Source organism: Haemaphysalis longicornis, unplaced genomic scaffold (genome assembly GCF_048455015.1).
Source record: "Haemaphysalis longicornis isolate Haplotype H1 unplaced genomic scaffold, Haemaphysalis longicornis Haplotype H1 scaffold_8, whole genome shotgun sequence".
In the NCBI taxonomy this organism is placed as follows: domain Eukaryota; kingdom Metazoa; phylum Arthropoda; class Arachnida; order Ixodida; family Ixodidae; genus Haemaphysalis; species Haemaphysalis longicornis.
This window is the reverse complement of record NW_027526445.1, coordinates 38,952,065-38,967,919: the sequence shown is the minus strand read 5'-3', so window position 1 is coordinate 38,967,919 and position 15,855 is coordinate 38,952,065. Positions and strand designations below refer to the sequence as shown.

Sequence of the window (15,855 nt, the reverse complement as noted above, 5' to 3'; positions counted from 1 at the left end):
CTTGTCAATATACCAGAACCATTTTTTACCTATACGACATGGAACGCATACGTGACAACGTGTATGGCGAACTCTTAATGCCCCCTAACAAGAAAACACCTTCTCCCTCTGTTCAAGGCATGCACAGTCGCATTTGCAACGACGTGTTCCCTAGCCAGTAATCGACATCCTGTTGGTGAGCGTTTAGGGGGAATCCAGGTGCCCTTTGCGCCAGGTCGCGTTGCACTTCTGTAGGGAAGAAACCATGTGCATGATCGGCGGCAGCCGCTTGGGCAGTACTGAAACGGGATTATTCATGCCAGAACACCCCATAAGATGTCTGAATTCAGAAAAATGCAACACAACTTCGCCCCAATACATTGTACACGTAACATGCAATGCCGGAGTGGTTCTTGGCGAACGATTTGAGGAATCGCCGTAGCACATCAAGGGATCAAAGTTTAACGATATTTACTCATTGCAATACAATGCGGGATCGAATTCCATTGCCCTAAATCACTGACTATGGCAAAGGCGCTGAAACGCGAAGATTAGGCACCCAACGGCTACTCGTCCACCGCTCCTCGCTATTCATCCGTTCTACGGTGACAAAAAAGAAAATATCTGGTTGCCTCTGCCGGTTGTCTTTACCAGATGTACCCCTGAGGATAGGGGTACTTAAAAAGTAAGCCACACGGCCCTAATGACTCCTGCCTATGACCAACATGCAAGCCCACAAATCCTCATTAGTTACAATTGAAGATAAATCAAACAGCTACAAAGCATGCCTCTTAGAATAGTCAGAAACGTTACTCCCAGCGACCAAACTCCAAAAGCACAAAGCGACGATCAGTTGGACGTGTATGTTTTCACATTCACAACGCTTAGGACGTACTTAAGTTGTCTTCGAGGCTTTTGGTGTTATCAAATGACAATACTTTAAATCAGAATTTCGTAAGTACTATATGCCTAATACCTCTTTGCATATTGTCGCCTTGCACAACAGGGACGAGGTGTGAAAAGGTATAATTGCAAAGAAACATCCTATACAGCCCGCGGGCACTGCGGCAGCTTGGTGGCACACAACTTGTATAACCGATTTCCGAGCACTCTCTTCCTTCCATCTCTACTTCGATACAGTTGTCGCTTTGCGTGTGGAGTGCAGTCATACGTTCCCACAAAACGGGAGGTTGGCTGTCGCTCCACATCATCAAAATTATTTCGTGCTGTTTGCGCAGACTGCACATTATCTGTGACATCAACGCCCGCCGTCTCTTACCAGCGACGGCAGAAGCACCGTCCCGGTGCTTGTTGTGAACAAGGGTCAGATGAAGATGTGTACCGTGTGTCACAATGCTTGAGTCGGCTAACATGAATAAGGGCAGGCGTAGGGACCACGGACAAATGGCGGTGGCGTAACATACGCAGTTTCGTGCGTTACAGGGGTAACGTCATGCTTGATGCAATAAGGTTCAGTGGAGTGGGACATGCGCTTCTTACGACGCGCAATGCGGGGAGAAGGGGTTCAAACTAAACCCAAGAAGCCCGGAACAAAGTTAGGTGCGGACTCGTCCATCACAACAAGATTTTGGATACATCTGAGCAGCTCAGAGCTTTTCGTGGGTTAGCTGGAACGCTAGGTCACCATTGCCTTGGTGTCGCGAGGATGTTCAGATATCTCCGTTCAACTGACCAACTCAAAGGTCTCCAAAGTTAAGGTAGGCTCACGTCCAAACAGGAGGAGTAAATGTGAATATCCGGTGCGATACAGTCGGGTATACGTTTATGTGAAAGCCACAAAGGGGGTATATCGTTCCAATATAGGTGCTCATTACACACGGAAGTTCTGTGCATAGCGGTCAGCCTTTTGTTGATCCTATCAGTAAGGTGATTTTTCTGAGGATGATATGCGGTCATGACAACATCTGGCGGAAACTTGGCACCACGGTGTGTAAGTAGCTGACAGCGAGTGTCCTAGCGGGAGATCATAGAATTAAGAGAAAAAAATTCACGCATCTCCACGAAGTGAATCATGACGAGAGTGCGAAGCACTGTGGATCGTTCTTACCGATAATCACCCGTTAAAAGTGTCCACTCGCGCATGTAAATGAACCACAACACGTGTGTACAGAATATACAATCGCAATCCAATCCAATGCGATACAATTCAGTGTATTCTAGTCCAATCCAAAACAAATACAATAAAATACAATGCAATCTAATTCAATGCTCCTCGCGCTTGCTCAACATTGTGTACAGAGATGCCAAGGACAAGCCACGAACAAATTGAGGTTCTATGGTGCTTCGCCCTTAAAATCCGCGACCCCTGTTGCATCGCTTGTAGGAAACCCCGTGTAATGGCGTAGCGGGTAGCGCAGTTCATCGTTACCGCTACCAGCGCTTTCCAGACAGGGATACTGGAAATGAGCCTGAGATATCCGTTTTATAGAGATGAAATGGCTCAGTTGTAATGGGGCCTGCTGTACGTTACGGGGGCGTTTTGCGATGTTGGCATCAATCGCAGGATGCAACGTAGCGGCACGGAGACTGGTTGATACCTAGCCTCTAAAATTGCCGGCTGACGCGATCGTATGTTTGGTACACGCTCAGGTGGCGAACTATAGCAGCTTCCTTGAGTTGGTTGGGGACATCTATGCAAAGTTGTTTGGGCACTGCGAAGAGCATGTCAGGTCCATCAGCACGAAACGTACGGCGAAATAGGACACCATCCTCAAAAACGTACGCGTTTAAGGGGGGATGTGTTAATGCTGAGTGGAGACGGTTGATGAGCGATCAAAACGTCGAAACGCGTCGCTGCTGGACACCACTGTTGTGTGGATCAGACAGTGCAAAGACAGGCATTTGTTTTGAGCTCATCGGCGTCAAGTTGTTCGACGGTGTTACGACATGGGCAGTCCGCGTCGCTGTACAGTACAAAACATTGTAGGACACTGAATATTGATACCCTTGCAGGTGTAAAGCCTAGCGACCTAACCGTCCTGTTGGGTATTCCAGTAAAGAAAGCCCGCATATTGCCCCATGGTCCATTACCACTCAAAAGGGCCGCTCATACACATACGGTACAAATTTTCCCTATGGCCTACAAAAGAGTGAGGCATTGGAGCTTGATCGAATATGTTGCGCTCGGATTGAGGCAAAAGAGTGCTTCCGTAAGACATCACCCTGCCTCTGTTGCTTCGCCCTTTGACGAACACAGCTACTGGTTCATGGCCGCTGTCATTCATGCGAGCTTTCATCGGAGCCGAGTAATCGCATTGCTGCGGAATGCGGCAACCTGCTCTTGTCCGCTAGTGAATTATCCGCAATATTAGGAACATCGGTCAGTGGGCGAGCCACACAAGTACATCTTTTAAAAAACGGCGAATAGGAACTCATTCCTGAAAAGGTTTCAACGACGTGCATGGAACGCGGAACAAAGAAGTCTTTCACGAAACCTATCATTTCGAAATCACTCTGAACACAAGAGGAGTCGACAAGGTGGCCAGGAATCTTTACTTCGCGGTGCCCGAAACTGTAATTTCAATTAGGTTAGAAACTGCCCTGCTGATAAACCCCAAGAATGTCCTAGAGACATGGAATAAGGTGGGTCTCAAATGTGCGACAAAATGCAACAAAGTCATCAAGATTACACACACACGCTGACGATTTAAAAGCGTGAAAGGGAGTACTAATGTTTTTACGGACTTGCACAATACAAAGTCGGAATAGCATGTCTTCAACTTGTGACAATCCGCCACGCCTTACGAACGCGGTATTTTTATGGTCTTTTTTCTGGACAGCAATCTGACCACTACCCGAACTGCAGGTCAATTGATGAAAAATCTGAGGCACCAAACAAGCACTCGAGAGCGTCATCAACGCGACAGATGGGATATATATACTCATTTGTAATTTTGTTAAACCCCAAACCACCATTGGCTGTCCTTTTTTTCACATTAAGGATTGATCCCGCCGTTAGAATAGATTAACATTGAGGATTGATCCCGCCGTTAGAATAGATTAAGGTTAAATGAGATTTCTCCGAAACACTTCATTGGTTTTTGTGTGATGATACATCGTTTGGCCCAGATAGACACCATACTGGCATCCACGAAGACGACTGGCATTGCCGATTTCTATACGATTCGTCGCAATATAAGCGCGGCCTGAGGGGCGACCATTGAGGTAACACATGTCAGAATAGGTGGTGAGGAGACAGCCTAGTTGTTAATACTGGAATGCGGGATGTTCCGCCACAATCATTATAGTGAACGCAGCATGTGATACAGAGTCCTTGTTACTTGCTTAGTCGGGGAAAGAAGGGTAGACTGTCATCGTGGAAAGTAGGCATTATGTTGAGGGCAAGAATAAGGCAAGTGGCATTCCTCTGAGGAGAATGCGTGTCGACTGCCCGAAGTAAAGGAATGGGAGTTTTGCTCGAGTCTTCTCTACCGTTATGCCTGAGAACGGGAGGGGAACGGTGCGGTTGAGCAGATTCTCCGTTACCGGCAAAACGATAAAATCCCCATACTGGAGATGTGGTGATGTCGTTCAACCGAATTTGATCAGTTGAGCGAAGCCGGGTGTGAAAATTCCATCAGTAGCAGGTGCCAGTAGCAGCTCTAGAAGAGGAATCCGTGAGCTGCAGTCAATCACGGCACCACGGTCTACGAGATAGTCAAGGGCAATTAACACGTCATAAGGGAAGGTATTAAAAACCGCTAATAACGAGAATTGTTTTACTAGCATCGTCAATCCGAGCGGTACACATTCAGCCTACAGAATCATATGTCATCGAGAAGTCTCACAACACGGGACGCGGACGGGTTCAGGACATTCCTTAGCCGCTGGCGAAGATATGAGCTCATGACGGACAACCGCGCACTTGTGTCGCCTAAACCAGTCAACGGTTTGCCATCGACATGAAGGGATTTTAGGTTGTGCATAGCAGAACCAGTAGGAACAGTATCAGAGGGAATGCAGCAATATCTGACACTCACGAAGTGCTTCTGATGCGTGTTTCTACTAATGGGTGTGAGTAATTTTGGCGCTGGATGACAAAGACGAAACCTTTTTTTCCGATGAGATCGTTGTGCCTAAAGAGAGAGCTAAACCCTGGAGCACTGTTTCTACACCGTGGGATGAAAGCTTTTTAGGGGAGTATACGATCAGTGAATCTGTGGGATTAGTATATAAAAACTACTGAAAGATATTCGGCAAACAAACATCCCTACGCGTCAAATTTGTTCAATCGATTTATCACACTTCTCAAATATCATTTCATGGGCTTGCATAAATATGTGTCTTCAAACCACCAAGAAGTAACTAGTGTTCTCAAAGTGCTCACACCTGGGAAGGTTAGTGTTGTATCGAGGACTTCATAGTAAATACTATACAAAGACAGACCACAAGGAACCCTGCTCAGCGGCTGATTTCTGCTGTTCATTTAATATGTACACGCGAACTCATATGTTTACACACCACAGATACCCACTCCAAGCCCTCTTACATTTTCCTCCGACGCAACCTGTTGAAGATGTGTGAAAAAACTTGGGCTGTCTATGTGAGAGGCTTAGAATGAGGGCAACCACACAGTCCGAAGTTGCTGTAATAATCAGCTCTGCATCCGTTATATTCAGACCTCCAGCGTACATTTCACGGGTCGAACTGTGGCACGCACCTATACTTGGGGCAGTTACCAGGCAAAAGACTATCGCGGTACTGTTTCACTTTATATTATAACCACTCGGGCTTCACAAATGTATTCAGGAACCAAAACGCCACACACCGACTTCCCGTGCTCCGTGCGGCATTTTTGCGCTACCTTGTGAACATTTTGCGGCTTTGCAGAAGGCTTTCAGCGAATTTTAGCATTGGCAAGTATGTTAAGCTATATTAAAAACTGCCGGATGCCACGCATTGGTTTCAATAGACATGACACGGAGCTTTAACTCTGACCTTCCACAGCTTTCGCGGAGTTGCATGTTGTGCTTTTACAGTGCTAATATGCTTTGCGTAGTTGCTGATTTCTCGAAATGGTGAGGCTCGGATATGTTCTCCGAGAGATACGACATGTAAATGGATAATTTCATCCTCTTCCTTTTACGGTCGCTTTTCGGCCGACCCCAGAGAAGGGTACGCAACTTATTCGCAACTTACAAGGCCTCCCCCTGGGACACGCTTTCCAAACATGGCGGGAACGATGCGCGGTGTCCAGCCTTATCTTCTGGAAGATTAAACCCAGTGGTGCTTTCAGCAAAGTTGCAAAGCTCATTTCTAATTGTAGGGTTTAAGGCGCCGACACTGCACTGCCGATAAGGCGCGCTGTATTGGAGGGCTCCCGATTAATTTTGATTGCCTGGGATCTTTGACGTGATCCGAAATCTCGTGAACACTGGCGTTTTCGCTTGTCGCCTGCATCAAAAAAGCGCCCGCGCTGCAAAGTTGCCACACAAAATGTGAAGAGCTGCTAGACAGTCATGGCGGCTGAGATAAGCTGAGGCGTGCACGCCTCGGAAACCGTACCAAGGCTAGAAGGCAGCATCAACAGCGGCCACAAAACAGCGAATCACGGTCAGAACGAAGCAAACAGCACCAAGAGCAGTAAACCCCGAAAAATAAATGGAAGAGCAATAAGTGTCGCTTTAAAAAAGCGTGAACCATTCAGTCATACGGAGTCTGTTAAACGGAATAAAACACGAGGTACTGCTTCTGTTTTGACTGTTGTATTTTTATCATCTTTGCAAAAATATTATGCAGTTTGCATGCAGTTGATGGTTGTGCCTGCCAGAGATGATAAAATGGCTAGTCCAAAACCAGATAAAAGAAATTGTTCCGTGTGATTATTACACCTGAGTAGATAGTATGGTGTCATGCGTTTCGCATGACATACAGGAAAGCAAGATTAGCGATACCCCTTTTCGTAGCGCATGAATGGGTGAAATCCTGGTATAATAGGGGTTTTTTTCGTTTGACGTCCTTTTTAGCGTAAGTATAAGCAAGTTAACAAAATTTATGCTACTGATCTGCTACTGATCTGGGCAATAGAATAGCACAAGTGTGTGGGTGGGGGATGGGGATTACCATACTCCGGGTATGTGAACACCGGTACGTCGCAGGCAGGGCAGTTGTCCTAGAGGATGTTTTTGCATCAAAGCATTCTTTTAAAGAATTATTTGAAAGTATCACAACTTTTCTGCCTTGGTGGCTCCGAAATCTTGCTTTTATAGCATCCGCATATTGGTTTACAATTTTGCGTAGTATCGATCATTTTACAGCGTCTCAATACAGCGTCTCTGCTCTCGTGCGCTCAATGTGACCTTTTTTTTCAAAGGGAGGGAGGGGCGACGAGCACATAATCCATTCCTACAAATGTTTGCCACCTTGCCTCCCTTTTTCCACCATTCTACCTGGGGTGCTCTCTAACGTAATTAAAGTTCCAAAAATGACTTATCCAACGGGATCAAAGCCGCTACCACTGTGGCTTGTGAGTTGTTAAGACATCGTTTATATACTCCACGAAGGCAAACACTTGTGGATGCCTTTATGAGGAATCCTTTTGCGAACCCCATTTAACACGACACCGCAGCCACTCAACTACGATGGGCACCGGAGACAGATACATATCATGGTGACAGAATAATCACAGTAGCTTAGGCTTTCACAAAAGAAAGAAGTCGGTATACGTATCTTCGTCTATTTTAGAAAACCTTCTTTATACAGCTGTACGCTGCTGCAGTGAGAAAACTTTTATTGAGCTCTGCAACATCAGCTGAATTTGTTGCTTTAGCTTGGCAGCCAGCCTTTCGCGATATTAAACACTGCCAACAATGGGCCTCAATGATTTTAAGGCTTGCCCACCATTGCAACAAATTCACCAAACTGTAAAATGGGGGACTCTTATTAAAGACGCATTTTTGCCAGGTGCAAAAAAGGGGCATAGGCTCAATAAATGGCGTGGCCAGTAGAGGTGCTTTTGCGAGTTTAAATGTCTTTTAGAAAATATCCTGCAGATATGAGAAAACCTAAGTTGCAAACTTCCTGTTTTAGTTTAGTTCTAGAAAGTGCCTTCATGTAATGATGATGATTATTCTCATCATGATATCATCATCGCCGTCATCATCAAGCTGTTCAGGTCCACTGCAGGGCGAAGGCCTCTCTCACTGACCTCCAACCACTCATGTCCTGCGCCACTCGAGTCCACTCTTTACTCGCGAAGTTCTATATTTCATGACTGCATCGTGTTATTGGCCTTCCCATTATTCTATTAGTGTCCACTCTGTTACCCTAATTGTCCACTGATTGTCCGTTCGTTTCAATACATGCCGGACCAAGTCCTTTTCTTTTTCTTTATTTGAGCTACGATATCGTCAAATTTAGTTTGTTCTTTGTTCGAGGTAGCTCGTTTAATGTCCCTGACTGACATTTCTGGCAATATTCGTTCCATCGCCCGTTGAGCCGACCTAAGTTTGCTTTCTGTTGTTTAGTAAAGCCTTAGGTTTCAGCACCGTATGTCATCACCGCAACTACGCACTGGTTGTAGATTTGTCTCATTAGGGACAAAGGAAGCTTAATCTTCATTATTTGAGAGTGCTTGCCAAGTGCTCTCTAGCCCATGCCTGTTCTTCACCATATTTGTTTCTGAAGGTTGGGGTCAGCACTGACCATTTGTCTTAAGTAGTTATATTCTGTTACTGCTTCTAGCATTTCGTTTTCTACGTAGAAGAAGACGATCTTGGCATGCTTATTCCTGATTACTTTAGATTTATTCTTATTTATTTTTATCCGCAGGGCATTTCGTTTTGTAGCTCCTTAAGCATTGTTTGCGTGTGTTCTGCATTCTCACTCAGCGAGAGTATATTGTCCGCAAACCTCGGATGACCCAATCATTCCCCGTTTATGCTTAATGCTGTGTTTTCCCAGTCAAGCTTTCTATATACCCCTTCCAGACATCGTCTGAATAGTTTTGGCGAGATGGTATATCCTTGTTTTACTCCCTTTCGGATTGCAAATTTATCGATTTGCTTGTCGAGGGTTATTCTGAACGTGCATCCGTGATATATGTCATTCGTTATACCTGTTCCGGACTAAACCTGACGCTTTACTACGCTTAAGTAGATTTCCTTTATTAGCTGGTCTTTTAGTGCTTCTAGCACGGCTGCGGTGAGTACGGGAACAAACGCTTTCTCGCAATCTATAAATGTCATGTAGAGGGGTTTTTGTTTACTCTGGATTTTCCTATCACTTGGTTGACGACACGGATGTGATCCGTGGTTCAAAACCCTTTCCTAAACACAGCCTCTGGGTTGATTGGAATCCAAGTTGTCTCTTATGGGGCTAACGATAGCATTGATAAATAGCTTGTAAACAACTGAGAGTAGGCTGATGGGTGTGTTATTTTTAAGTTCCTTAAAATGTCCGTTTTTCTGAGTCAGAATAGTGTTGGCGTTTTTCTAGGCTATGGGTACATTTTGAGTCGTTAATCGTACTTTATATAGTACAGCAATCTTCTACAGTACAATATCTCATTCCTTCTTCAAAAGCAGAAGGTTATGCCGTTGTCAGTTTTTTTTTTATTTATGGCTTTGAGAGCCTTTCCAACTTCCTTTCTAGTTACCGATCGGACATCCCAAGTTGCGCTTGTATACTCAGTTGTTTGCCCGCTTTAACGTCCTTGGCATACAGCCTTGTCTACATTTCTTCCGTTACCTTAATTATCTCTTTCATGTTGTGCGTACGGTTTCTCTGCCCATCGCTGAGTGCGTACATCCTCTCTTTGCCGATGGCTATCTTTCTCTTAGTGGCTTTCAATATTCCTCCTATTCGCAGCGTTTCCTCGATCACTGCAATGTTATATGCACGAACGTCTTTTGATTTGGTTTTGTTAATCAGTATTCAAATCTCGTCCAATTTATTTGGAACCACGGTACTTGACACTTTTATATCCTTACGTTTGGCAATTAGTTCCTTCATTTTTCTTAGGTAGTATTCCCATTCGTTCGATATATGCTGATTTTCCCACAGCTGCTGATTCACTGAGTGCCGATGATAGGTTGTCAGTTGGCCGGTCTACACTGACATCATTCTGCTTGATCACGTAGGGGGATTCAGACTACGGCTGGCACCGTAGCAGAGCCCTCATCTTTCCAGCCCATCACGTGACACATATTACACAGACGCCCCGTTTACTGACAACATATCCAAGGCTGTCGCGGTAGGTCCACGTGAAGAGATCATCCGTCAACATTTTAATGCACATTCTCCTACAGCCGATGACATACAAGCTACTGCCGATTCGATCATAGAGGAGAACCATTCAACTCACCAATTTACTATCCACACGGACAGTCAAGGAGCCCTCCGAGAATTCGCAACTAACTTCTTACCTGTGCACATTCATCACGAGCTCACAACTACATGGCAGTTCCCAATTTCTGCACGTCTTTCTAGAATAGGTCCCCGGACACCAGATTATTGTAGGGAATGAAAGCGGTCATCCCCTTGCTTGTGCGAATCGAAACGCGACCAACCCTCAACCGTGGCCCCAGGACTACAGCCCTAAAGCAAAACGTGCCGCCTATAGGAGCAACAGCTGCAGGATGTTGGCAGTTCCCGCCACAATCTTCCTCCTCCCACTTCTGATCTAACATCCGGCGGAGGCAATAACATTCGCCAGGCTCAGACTCTCTCCGTCCCTTGCGACCTAATCCTTCACTATATAATGACCCAAGATGGCACGCCCCACTGTCAGGTGTATGGTGCCTATCCCGACATTAAACATACCTACTGGACTCGTCCTCGCGCAGGCTATCACCCCACTCACTTAATCTTCACCTTTTACCATCCCACATTCCATACTCATGGAAAAGCTGGGCCGCTCCTACGCCAATTTTCGCCCCATCCTTTGTCCTCGCCTCGCCCGGCATATTGCCCACGCATGGTGCCCTGACACCAGAAGAATACCCGCCTGAACGCCTTCCAGGTACACCAGAAAACCATTTTTGGCAGCCTGGACATGATCCGCTTTAAATAAAGTTTGATCTATCTCTCGCTCCATGTGTGTGTGCCGCTCAGGTCATTCAAAGGAGAAAATTTCTTTTGAAGAGTTAATTTCTACTCCTGCGATGTGGCTCTGACTGATTCCATGGGGGGTCTTAGTTTTCATGAGTTTCGTTGTATTCAGCCTTAGCTTGCATCTAACCATCATTATGGTCGCTGCTCCGAATCCTAGTTTGCACCTCTACATCTTGCACGACACCCGGGTTGTCACTTTTAATGAAGTCAATTTCGTTTTTGATGGCAACATCTGGAGTCCTCAATGTATATTCTGTATTCTTTGGTATGTAGAAGACTGTGTTCATTACCCTAGGTTATGTCTCTCTGCAAATCCCACCAGTGTATCTCCATGACAGTTGTGATTGTCGATTCTAATGTTTCCCACTGATCATTCTCCCGTTTGCCTTTTACCGATATTTTCGTTAAAATTTCCAATCATGATAGTGAACTGCGTTCTTGCCTTCTTCATTGCTGAGTTGACGTCTTCGTAGAACCTATGTACGGCTTCATCAGCATAGCTGGTTTTCGGGGCATAGGCTTGTACTATATTTAACCTCCATCGCTTTTTTTAGTTTGATCACGACAGCGGTGACTCTCTCGGTAATGCTGAAAAACTCCGGCACGTTTACTGCTACTTCTTCGTCGATTAAAAATACCAACCCCTTGTTCTTTTTTTTCATTCCTGTCCACTGTAGTACTGCATATGCCCTCTAGTAAGCTCGATGAAACCTTCTCCAGCCCCTCTAGCTTCGCTGAATACCATAATATCCCACTTAATGTCAGAGAGTTCCTGTAGTAGTAAAGCTCAGCTGCCCTCGCTATACAGAGTGCGTGCGTTCAATGTTGCCAGGGTCCAGTTTCAATGCGAATAGAAGGGTTCCGCTATATGGCTCAACAAGAAGTCCTTGGGGACCGTGGTATGGGCCTGAACGGAGTATAATCGGTGTTTGAAGAGACTGCATCTGCGAAGCCTGCCGGAAAGAGTGTGAGGGCGGTTACAAAGCGCCTTGCTCGAAGTCTGGGCGGCACAGCACGAAAATTAAGAGTCAGGTGAATAAAAGAACATTCACTATTTTGGTGTTACGTCTTCCAGTCTGAAAGGCCTAAGTGCTTGTGTACTATAAACCAGTACCACATTCCATAGTGGGTCGGTGCACGCCAACTTGCATACTGGCCATGAGACTTATCAGGCCATCAAAACCTTAAAACTTACTGACTGACCAACAAACCCATATCCGCACCAACAGGCTACTACAATGATAGCCAGACCAAGAAACCACTGCATTGACTGCCGTAACAACCGAATAACCCGCTTACAGCCACACATGCCGATAAGCCGAGAAACCGACATGGCGAATTTCCGGGTCGGCTATCAGGCCAACAGCCTTGTGGCCTGTTGAAATTTCTATTGGGGTCCACAGTGAGCAGCGACGATTTTGGCCACGTGCTCGCGTGGTCCGAAATATTCTATCCCCGCTTGTCCGTGCACGTTTAATCAGCTGCGACGCGCCCCGCTTGCGCGAGCAGTCCAAAACAAGCCCTGCCCACTTCATACACAGCGGCGGCGCATCAACCGGTGAATGTATCGTCAAGTGCCGGCCGGCGGGAGCGAGCAGCCACCCATCGTAGACGTGGCGCGCAACGGGCATTCATGCATGACACGTCTACCGGCAGGGCGAGAGGAGCACAGACTGCACATGCGGCCACAGCGTCGGTTTGTTAAGAATCCTGTGCTCTTCGCGCCCCAGTGTGGCGGTGTTGTATAGTTCTACAGGACCCGGGTTTGAAAACGTTTCAGCCATATGCAACGTCTGGCGGCTGGAGTGGCAGGCATCATTTGTATTTTCCTGGTAAGGCTCTAGTGTGTTTCGGAACGGTTTCAAAAGTGTTACTTTGAGGTTCAAATTCTCGTGTTTTCGCACCCCATTGTGCTGAATCTCATTTTTTTACGTTCACCTTTTTCAGAGGAACTCGCCATGTAATTGTCGCCACTGCGGATCGATGCGACAGATCGATGCGACAGTGACAGATCGATGCGAGACAGGGCAGCATCTTGTCAATAAATTTATATTCATTGCACACTAATCATTCTGAATCAGAATTAAACCTTTTTTCATATATTCCAGTGTTTGCAAGTGTGTTGCACTAAACCAACTAAAATTCTTCGAAAGGATTGCTTTTGTAATGCTCCGAAAATTGGGTAATACGCATGCCGTGCGGTGCGCTCTACTTTGTCACACACTGCTGTGTTTCGGTTATTTTATTCGACAAAGGCGTGCAGAGCCAGAACAAAGGCACAAGATGGTCGCCTATCGGGTTACTGAAATGCCGCTGCATTAAGCCAACAAAGATATAATAAGGGTATCCTATCGACGAGATTAAAAGCGGAATTTTGAAAGCGTTTAGAGGACGACTCACACGCCGATGCAGTAATTCCCCGAAAACAAATTTCCCAGGTCCTTTTTAATCCCAATACAAAACCGGATTTTTCTCGACGTTTTCAAAACCAGATTCAGGCCATCTAGAAAAGTTTGACCCAGGCGTAAATTAGAAGAGATATAAGTTGTGTTCCAACGGTGGGTGTTTTGTTCGAGTGTATTTGTAGCCATTTTGTCGTCATGGGTATCCTAAGCATGAACGTTTTGTAACATTTCTTTGCTATCTGGGCACTAGAAAAGCACAGGTCTATATGCACTTTAACGTTAAATATTACTGGCACAACCTGCACCGGCACGGAACCCAGACTCGATCTTTGCAGCCCTGAACACCCAGTCCACGGCGAACATACGAACAGCGATTGTTGTGCCCCAGCGCCCGGCCCAAATTCGTTGCACGGGTCGACGTGCCGACAGCGGGGACGATTCACGCCTCAACCAAACCAGACCAAACCACCCGCGGCTGACAAAAAAAAACATGCATTGCTGCAGAGTCGCCTCTCCTTTTCCGTCGCGGCGGCTCCGCCGAATCATCCCTCGGGTGAACGACCGGTGGCCGTCTTGCCACTACATGCTTGGAGGCGGCGTCGGTGAGACGGCGACGGCGTCCCCTTCCCTTTTCCCCGTCGGGGTGGCTCGGCTGACAAAACCGCTGCACCTCCATTCGTCGGATTTCAAGCTTCGGCCAGCGAGAGTCCCGATTGCAGCGATTCAAGCCGCTCTAACCTACAACGGACTCCCGGGAGTATAAATACCCGCCCGGAGGCAGAGCGAGCGCGGCATCCTTCAGCGGCACTTATCGCCACCAGTCTCTTCGGATGCACCAAGTGGAGAGGTGCTGTCACCTTTGCGCGAGCCATGTAACTTTGTTCCCTTGAAGATACTGTACATAAACGTTGCTTCAACTCTTCGTCGGCTCGAGAACTTCGTCGCGGTGCTCTGCGCCGCGTCGGCAGCGGACAGAGCAAGGCAACGCCGCTACACAGGTGACTGCGCTCGGATGGCCGGTCGCAACGGTGGTGGCTGCGGTGAAAGGGCCCAGTCCGAACAGTAGTGACCCCGTCGGGATGGCTGATTCGCAACATTGGTAACTGCGGTGGGATGCACAGTCACAACATTGGGGACAGCGCTGGGAAGTTCAGTCACAGCATGATACAGGAGAGTGTGTTAAGAATCTCTGGGTCCCGACTGGCCGCAACTGGAACCTGGAACTCGACGTGTAATTACGTTGACTATAAAATCGCAGAGATGCAAACACACATTTACACGTTATTTATGTCATTCACTTTCACCGCAGGTAGTGTATTGTCTAATTTGACATATCTTGCACTCCGATAGGCAGCATGGACAGAATGGTAATGTGCTTCATGGAACATTTAAACATACTTTGCAGTGGCAATACATGTGAAAGCATGAGTATTTGCAGGATTCTTTGATATCCCATCAGGGCTTATAAATATAAAAAACGATATCTAGACTGAAAAGTCCTGCACCACGTTTATTCATTTTGTTTCTATTATGAATATCTATAAAATCATACATAGCTTTGTGTTGCGCTTGTAACCCTGTTGCATATAATAATTACATCAAGAAGGGTTCATCATCATCATCTCCAGCCTATGTGCTCCCACTGGAGGGCAAAGGCCCCTCCCATTAATCTACAATTATACCGGTACTGTGCTAACACCGACCAATTTATGCCCGCCAACGTCGTGATCTCGTATGCCCATCTAACTTTATGCCACCCGCTGCCACGCTTGCCTTCAAGAGGGATCCACTCTGTTACCATTAATGACCAACGGTTATCTTGCCTTCGCATTACCTGCCCTGCCCACGTCCATTCATAAATTCTACTAATACATCCTTAACACGCGTTTCTTCCCTAGCCCCCTCCGCTCTCTTCTTGTCCTTTAATCTTACTCCTATCATCTCGCTGAGTCGCATTGCTCGCTGAGTCGTCCTCAATTTAAGTTGAACCCTCTTAGTGAGCCTCCACTTTTCTGCCTTTTAGGTAAGTACTGGTAAGATGCAGCTGTCATACACTTTCTTCGTCAGGGAAAATGGTCGGCTGCCATCTATTATCTAAGAATACCGGTGGAATCCACTCCACCACATTCTTATCCTTCTAATTATCTCTGCCTCATGGTTGGGATCCGGGGTCGCAACTTGGCCTAAGTAGATACATTCTCTTACCACTTTCACTGCAACGCCACCTATCTTAATACGCTGTGCTGTCCCGAGGTTATTGATTTAGTTTTAGTTTTCTGCGTATTAGTTTTCAGGCCCACGATTCTACTCTGTCCAGTGCGGTAAGCATGCTGTGAAATTCGTCTCCCGAGTTACATAGCAAGGCAACGTCATCAGCAAATCTGAGGTTACTGAGGTA

At 46.4% G+C, this 15,855-nt stretch overlaps 1 protein-coding gene across 1 annotated transcript in view; it reads right to left on the bottom strand.

Annotated features, from left to right (window-relative positions):
- The window catches only part of LOC144148256 (vitamin D 25-hydroxylase-like), a 47,679-nt gene that overhangs the window by 9,276 nt on the left and 22,548 nt on the right, over window positions 1–15,855 (bottom strand). The gene's annotated exons all lie outside the window — the stretch shown is intronic.